The following is a 9,258-nucleotide window of genomic DNA, read 5'->3' on the forward strand; positions in this document are numbered from 1 at the left end:
TATTAAACGTTAATATCAATATTTACAATAAGAATTGGTAACAAAGCATCACCACCTCTCTTAGGTCAGGTTCTCAAGGAAACAGACTTTGAGAAAGAAATTTGCTTATATGAAGACTCTGTAGTTTCCTCTCTGGATAAGAAAGAAAGGCAGCAGGTCTGGGCAGAATGAGATGTTAAATTATGATGCTATCTCATCAGAGGTCTCGACCGATCCCACAGGAAACTTGGAGTCTTAAATGCCTTCGCACACTTATCCCAAATTGAGGCAGAGAAATTGGACTTTTGTATTCCATTATTAGCCACTGAATGTGACCTTGTCCCCAAGGAGGGGTGTTGACCTTGTGCAAACAGTTCCTTCGACCTACCATAATCCTGAGGGAGAAGCTTGGCTGTGGGCACCAGACGCCAGTGCTTCCAGGTCTGAGGGGATGAGTACTTTGATTTTCAAGGATTTATCTGGGCTGTGTCCCAAAGTACCCACCACAGTTCACTTTTTGTATCACTCAGACCCACTTCTTATAATATGTTCATCTCAACTGGGACTAGATCTGTCAAGATTCTAGTTGATCAGTTTTATGGATATTTACAGAAAAGATGAGTGGCATAAAATACAGTCCTCACTAATGCAGCTGGTATCAGGTCAGCAATGACATTCAAGATTATCCTGCCTGGTCTAGACGTCACTCACCCTGGCTAGTACCTCTGCTGGTCTAGAAAACTTACTTAGTGGGATGACCCAGACTCTCACCTTAAGAAGGGTGACTCTGACCATCACACACTTATTAGACCAAGACTCCTACACTTGTTCATTTATTGTCAAACAAACCACCCAGTGAATCACTAAATGCAAAGTGTATCCTTCCCTGAGTCCATGAGCAACACAAGTTCTGTCTTTTCCTGATGTCCATTAATTACCCCTGCCAGACTGATGACTTCTTTCCTTAACTCCTAGTCTGTTGGGACAAGAAGCCCAAAGTAACTGGATGTCAGTCATAGATGAAGTTTAATGGACTCTTGCTATGTCCCCAAGTGAAAACATTTCTCTTCTGAGCAACAAGATCTCTAAACCCATAAATCCCAGAGTTATAGGGCAGAAAGCACAGATTCTCCCAATAGATTACTAGGAGTGATGACAAGTGAAGTCAGGCCTACTTCTGTTTGGTTCCTGGAGCCGTGCATTTATGTATTGGGAATAGAGCACCGTATAATGGTAATTGATTTGGGATGTATCCTGAAGTATGATGCCTGATCCAGTCAGATTATTACCTCAATATGGTCTTCAGTTGTACTTTCTGAAGGCTGTCCCATTATTCTTACAGGCAGATAGTTTCTGAATTACGCAGTATGTTACTGGATTGGCTAATCCCATGACCATGTGTCCAACTGCTATACCTTCTTTGCAGTAAAGTGGTTTCCTTGGTCTGATATAATGTTATTCAGGATCTCAATCTGAAAGCTCTCAATAGTAGTGCTGGTTAAGGCCCCACAAGCAGGAAAGGCAGGAATGAGTACTGATTTTAATCAAGACAAATCGTTGCTCCTGTCAAGAAAACAGTGGAAGAACTCTGCCAAGGACCAAATGTGTCCATTTCAGTTATACTTCCAGAGTCTAGAGATAAGATCACCAAGTGTATCTATTTGCTCAAAAGACCCTCGGTGAGCTGGACCCAGACCAGGATTCCATTTATTACCTGCCTTCCATACATTCTCACTTAAGCAGTTCTATGGGTTTCAACACCGACTCAGACCCTTTGCCATGCAATTCTTGGTAAATTTGGGTTGTTCTCTTTCACCAGTGTACAGTTTCCAAATAAGTAATCAAGATTTCTTTCAGGAAAAGCTGAAGGAACAACTATCATATGAAATTGTGCTATTGTAAGTTTGTTTCTTGGGACCCATCTCTTAAGGTGTCAAAGGTTTTCATGACTGAAAGCTGGCTGGAGTCCATTTGTACAATGGAATACTACTCAGCCATAAAAAATCATGACTTTTTATTGGGATGGTTACGCTCAATCTCATCTTCCATCCTCGATGACAGTTGATTGCATACATTAATCAAAATTCATGTTGACTGCTTATCTGTCTTTTGTCTAGGGTTCTGTGTGCTATTAAAATGTTCATAGCTCCTTATATGTGGGGACGCCCTAGCCATCATTCTGACATTGCTACTCATAAAGAAATTGAACACACTTTTCTTCTGACAATTAGTACCCAATTGCCTCTGTTATTTCAGGATGCTATCATCCAAACTGCTATGAGGAAGCCCAGTACTGTAAATGCATCTTTATTATCCCTGGCTTAGAAAGGACATCCACCGCTGAGCTCCTTGGAGCTGCTGGTGCCCCTTTCCCTAGTGCATTCTTTATTGCTTTTGTAAATGGAGTGTCGTATAGTGCCTCCCATGCAATATATTTGACAGTGTGTTTTCCCAGCCTCACACAGTATAGCCACTGTATCGTGCTTGCTTCTCTGAGTTTTTGTGTCCTTTCTTGCACTGAATTCTATAGCTGTTCAGGTATGTTTCTTCACTTACAGTGGGCTGTCATGTCTTCCAGCTTCTAGGACTCACTATAGTAGTGTAGCACCTTCTCTGGGGAATCTTGTCGAGGTGTAAATTCTGTACTGTGATAATGAAAGTTCTCCCATACTGACAAACTCTCCCTTACCCAGCTGTGTTCTACTCTCCTTGGTTTGGTGTCCTCAGGATCCAGTCTCATGCACAGTCCCCTGGCTCTCACCCCTGTGTCCTGAATAGGTCCTACTGTTCCTTCAGGTAAGTCTCATTCATCCCTTAGCAGCCTAGCATATCCCTGGCTGGTTTATTTCATGATTTAACCCTAGTTATTGGTCCTATTATTAGAAAGAGAAGTGGGGATACATCCTAAGTGTTCATATATTGTCTTGCAAGATGGAAGTGTCTACATCATCATCAAGTAAAGGCGTTAGCACTAGTTTTTGGCAGGGAAGAGGGACCCACTTTTGCTTACTCAAAGAGTTTCAGGATTCAAGATTGTTGAGAATATCCATTCAGATGTCTTGATATCAAGTTTCAGGGTCCCCTTTCAACACAATGAGAGCTCTGACTTTGATGTGTCAGGCTTATCAGCACTGAGGATTCAAACCTTCTCTAGAGCTCTACCGTTCTAATATTGTAGTCCTGCAGGTATTCTTTAACATTTTCCTAATTCTTGCTGTGGGAGATTAGAGCCCTTTTACGGGCAACTAAAGGCCTGGTTTCTACAATTACTCGTAAATTTGTGATTACTTACCTCACCTTTTTATTGTCTTTCTCCAATGCATTGGTAGCCCCCAGCAATGATTCTTTGAGTCTGTAGTCTTTATAATTACTTATCCTCCGAACTTCACAATCACTTAAAATACTGAACCCACCAATCCATCCCTATCCAGTGATACTTCCTATCAGGGTAGCCTTCCTGAAAGTTTTGACACTTGCACCATGCCATAAGCCGGAGGCTATCAGTCCTGCATCTACTACCACTAACGCCAGTCTAATGCCAATCTCTCAATGCCAGTCTGGTGACTGCCAGATTCAAATTCCTTTTTAGAGTCTAATGCCTTGGACCACCTCTGCCACCACCTGTATTAAGTCATGTTCTCAGGAACAGACTCTGAGGCTGAAATTTGTGTTCAGTAAGAGATTTGTGTTCAAGTATTTTCAGAAGCAACACAGTAAATGAGTCAAGGAAGGAGCATTGAACAGAGGGAGAAGTTGAACTGTGATCCACTTGCAATAAAAGCCTTAGCCAAAAAAAAAAAAAAAAAAAAAGCCTTAGCCAATCTTAGAAGGACCCCTTAGAGCTAAGATATCCCTGTAGAGTTTCCCAAAAAGAAGGGAAAATTGTGAACCTTTGTAGTCCCTCCCCTACTGAACAGTCATAAAGTGTGAGGTGCTCTTGGGGATAAAGCGTACACTTGGGTGGGGCAGCCTCCTCACCTAAGGGCAGTTTCCATGGAGGGACTCAGCTTTCAGCCCTCATCAGCCAGTACTCCAAGCAGCTTGGGAAGTGAATGAAAGGAATGCTGAGTCTTGAAGTGAGCAGAGAGATATTAGTAGTGAACTACCTAATTTACTAGCCTAAAATACTGTATCTACTAAGAATTGCCCACATAAGTTAATTCTTGAATTGCATGAAACCATTATAAAATGGTTTGGATAATTGTTCTCACCTTAAGAAATGTTGGCTATGAGACTGATGGAAGAATTGTGAGAATAATTTATGTTGCTTGTTCCACCAAAGGCAATAGTCTAGACAGCACATACACATAGGTAGAGTAAGATAAATATGATATAGAAAGAAGTCATTATCCCCATCCATCTCCATCAACTCTCATCCATATCAAAGAGACTACATGTAAGTGCAAGGTTATATGCTGCATATACCGGAAAGCCTGGTAGTCCTCCTTTTTCATGATCATTTTTGAAAATAGTTACAATGGAAGCATATCCACTGCTTTAACTTGGAAAATCAGTGATAAGCCACCTTGAATCTTTTCTAACCAAATTCTCTGTCTCTGCCAACCATGTAGTTAGTTAAAAAGGACAAGTTATAGGCAAATGAAGAGAAACAGAATAAATAAAATGAATATAAAACACAATTGCATGGTGATGATTGCTTGTGATGAGTCCTACAATAAAAAAATTAAGGAGATTAAAGACATAGGGATTTTTGGCATGGTGGAATTATGGATAGTAGAGATGGTTACCCAAGGAATGTACCATTTTCATACCAGTCAGAATGGCCTTCATCAAAAGTGTAAAGTCTACAAATAATAAATGCTGGAGAGGGTGTGGAGAAAAGGGTAGGAATGTAATTTGGTGGAGCCACTATGGAAAACAGTCTGAAAGTTTCTTAAAAGACTAAAAATAGAATTACCGTATGATCCAGCAATCCCACTCATGGGCATATTACCAGAGAAAATTATAATTTGAAAAAACACATGCACCTCAGTGTTCACAGCAGCACTATTTACAGTAGCCAAGACATGTAAGGAACCTAAATGTCCATCAACAGATGACTAGATAAAGAAGTTATTTTAAACACACACACACACACACACACACACACACACACACACACACACACACACACAGGAGTATTACTCAGCCATAAAAAATAATGAAATCATGCCATTTGTAGCAACATTGATGGACCTAGAGTCCATCATACTAAGTGAAGCAAGTCAGACAGAGAAAGACAAGTATCATATAATATCACTTATATGTGGAATCTAAAAGAATGATACAAATGAACTTATTTACAGTAGAATCACAGCCATAGGATACAAGCTTATGGTTACCAAAGGGGAAAGAGGGGGAGGGATAAATAAGGAGTTTGGGATTAACAGTTACACACTCTTATATGTAAAATATATAAACAACAAGGACCTACTGTATAACACAGGGAACTGTATTCAATATCTTATAATAACCTATAATGGAAAAGAATCTGAACAAGTATAACCGAATCACTTTCCTGTACACCTGAAACTAACACAGCATTGTAAATCACCTATACTTCAGTTAAAATAAGAGAACTATATAAAAAAATAAAGAATGAACCATTTTGTCACAGACCTGGAGGAGGTGAAAGAGCCTTTGCAGATATCAGGAGGAGAAGTGCCCCAGAAAAAAAGAGTAGAAAATACAAAAGCTATTAGGTGAAGGCACATGCCTGTGTGTTCAAGGAATAGGAAAGAGTGGAGGGAGGAGTGATGGTGTGAATGTGGGAAAGAGTTTTAAGCCACTGTAAGGACTTTGGCTTTTACTCTTAGTGAAATGAGAAGCCATTTGGAGCAGAGGAGTAACAAGATCTGATTTTGTTTTAAAAGGACCACACTTACTGCCATGCAGAGAGTAGAAGCAGGAAGGCCAGGGCAGAAGTGGGAAGATCAGTTCAGAGGCTGGTATAATAATTCAAGTAAGAAGTAATAGGGAAGAATATGATGATAGCTGTGAAATTTTTGAAAAGTAGTCAGATTTTGGGTGTATTCTGAAGGTAGAGCTGCCAGACTATTCTGTAAAGTATGAGTGAAATAGAGTCAGAGATAAATTCAAATTTGAGGGATTGAATTGGAGAGGTGGTGATGCCACTTCTGGGAGTGGAAATACTATAAAAGGGGAAGGTTTGGTTTTGAGAAAAGACCAGGAACCCACTTTTAGCATGTTAAGTTTGGCATTGCCCTTAGATTTCCAAATGGAGGTAACCCATCAGCAACTGAACACATAAGTAGGGAGTAGATCTAAACTGAAAAATATACATTTGGGGCATTACTACATTAAAGAGTTCTGGGGGTGCAGATGAATAAGAAACAGAACTAATAGAAGGGCATGCTGTGTCCTCGGGCTTGTTGAAAGTTCAGGTTCCTGGAAGACTGTGACCGTATCATTCTATCAATGATACTCATTTGGAAAAGGATCATCATTTGCATTGCTTTTTAAAGTTTATGTATAAAGTGTTCATATTGATATTGTTCTTAATACTGAAGCAATAGTGCAAAAAATATAAACTACTCAACTTTTTAATACCTAGAGTACGGAATAGATCATCATCTGTAGAATCTAAGCTCTTCTTACATAAGCAAATGTGGCACCTAATTTTGCTTTAAACAATTTAGTGTCTCTCTAGCCCCTTGATTAATTTGGGCGCTGTCTTACAGATTTCATTCCTCTCATTTTTGACTTTCATGTTGTTGAACTATAATGCTGTTAACATCTATTTCAAGTAATTTCCCCTTGCTGGTGATTGATGTTAGATACAACAATTATGATGCCAACGTTGGGGATAATTCTTCACAGATGTTGTCAAATTACAGGTTAAATGGGGAAAAGAGTTTCTGTCTTCCGGCCACCCACTCTTCATTCCCTTGAAATAGGTGCGTGGTGCTGTGTATCCTGTGCTGTAGGTATGCCAATTCCCCATCCTGTCGCTCAGCTGGTTTAAATGACTTCCATTTGCTCTTTCACAGAATGACAGAATGTTATGTTCAGAGTGCTTTGCAGGTACCAAAATGCAGTAATTCAACCTTGAATTTTAACTGGCAAAGGGAAGTCCATTGGGTCTGGCACAGTCATGCTGATTTTCCCCTTGTTATAAATAACATTTGCCATTACTAATAAAAAAAAAGAAATGATATGATGGCTGTGATTTGCTTCAGACCATTACGGAGAATGAAAGTGGTCTTGATAACTATTAAGCCTGGATGATAGGTACATTGTGTCTACTACTTTATCTGTTTAATTTTACATTAAAAATAAAAATAAAAGCAGAATTCATGTTATTTTAACCCTTCATAAACCTTTATGTTCTCATAGGAAAGAAATACAGAAATTCCACAGGTAATTCTCCTCCTGGTTATTTAAAATAATGAATTCATTTTTTCTTGGTCATTCAGTTTGGACCAGCGGATTATGGTACAGCATTCCTTTAGTTTTGCATTTATTTTTATAAGTGAGTTCATTGCAGTTCTCAGCAGGGAAGGAGGGAAGAATATGAGATGAGGGACAAAGGAAAGTGAAGGAAACTTGGGTTGCCAAGTAAACACATTAAGATTAGAAAAAAAAGATTTGGAGATTTAGGTTTTAGCCTCACTGAACAGCTGACATATTTTAAGCCAGAAAAAAATTTGATCTACATTTTAGCTGAAATTTCTCCACCTGGATAAACTGAGGGTGGTTATTTGAGGTATTCCCATAGAGGTGTCAGAAGGCTCTTGTAACAAATGTCGGTCCAGAATGTAAACTTAAAGATGCTCTATATCTCCCATTGGAGCAGGAATAATGACAGATTTTTTTTTGTTGTTGTATAGTATAATTTATTTTACATACAGTCTTCCTACTCAAAGTAGAAATAGTACAAGTGGCAAATTTCTTTTCTTTCTTTGAACTACATGTCATCAAACATTCACCTGATGTAACCTGATATATCTTGGCAGTATTTCATTAACGGAATTCCACCAATAAAGTGATCTACTATTTTTTTGGTAAATCTCTAGAGAGAATATTGCTTTCCTTTAAATCACTTGCCAATATCTCAAACTATAATAATCAAGAAGTATTTCCAAGTGTCTAATTGAAATCCTTACCACTGCAATTTAGTATCATTAACCTTGAATTTTCAAGATATTTTCACCAATCTTATTTTATCATTCTTATTATTTTCTTAATGACTTGGATATAATTTTACTTGTAATAACTTGAATGAATTACCAGACTTTCCAGGCAAGAGGTTGAAAGGGAAAGGGAGGAAGATGGATGAAGAAGAACCCAAGATATGGGAACTTGCCTGTGGTTTGACTCCTCTCTGATATGGGGCACACAACCCAGGTGTCTTAAAAGGGAGGATAAATCTAAGCTTTCTCAATACCTGTATGCAAGCCAATACAATCTTAAGGAAAGGTATGGCAACTGAAGTCTCCAACCAATTGTTTAACTGAATATTGAGTCTTCCCAGTTTGTATTAGTGACTAGGAATATAAAGAAAGGAGGACAGTTTGTGTGTATGTGTGTGTATGTGTGTGTGTGTGTGTATGTGTGTGATTATTGGATTCAGAAGAGCTAAACAAAATTGTTGGAGATCAGTTACAAATATTCTTTGCCTTACCTTGTACCCACACCCTTTGTGATATGACTTTGCAGCTCTTCTCACTCAACAGTAGACCCTGTTGTTCCAGTCCTTGTGTCTGGGTTGGCCTTGTGACTTGCTTTGGCTGATGGAATGCAAGCTTGCATGCTGTCTCACAGACCTCTGCTAATGTGATGTGTGCAAAACTAGGCTAACCTACTCAAGGGGGGCATATATAAATGGAGAAAAACTGAGATACCCAGCCAACCCCAGAAACAAAGCCACTAGCTAAACATCACTGAGGGAGCCAGCAGAGACCAGAACAACTGAGCAGCTAAGCCCAGTCTCTACCATAGACTGTTGGAATCATAAATAAATAGGTGTTGTTTTAAGTTGAAATTATTTGTAACACAGCAACAGATAACAGATACAAAGATGCTAATATCACTAACAAGTTAGCTTGTGTTCAAGGTAAAATTCCTTTTCCAGCAGGGATACTATAATGCAAGTCAGGAAACAGAGACAATCGTGTACATTCAAAAACTATAGACAAGGTGAAACAAATTATTGTGACTACATAACTGCAGTAATTAGAATTGACCTTAAATTTTGAATTTGTTAGCCATCTTGGTTAATTTAGTATCACTGACAAATAGCACACTTTCTCAAAGAGA

Source organism: Camelus ferus, chromosome 5, assembly GCF_009834535.1.
Source record: "Camelus ferus isolate YT-003-E chromosome 5, BCGSAC_Cfer_1.0, whole genome shotgun sequence".
NCBI classification, from domain to species: Eukaryota; Metazoa; Chordata; class Mammalia; order Artiodactyla; family Camelidae; genus Camelus; species Camelus ferus.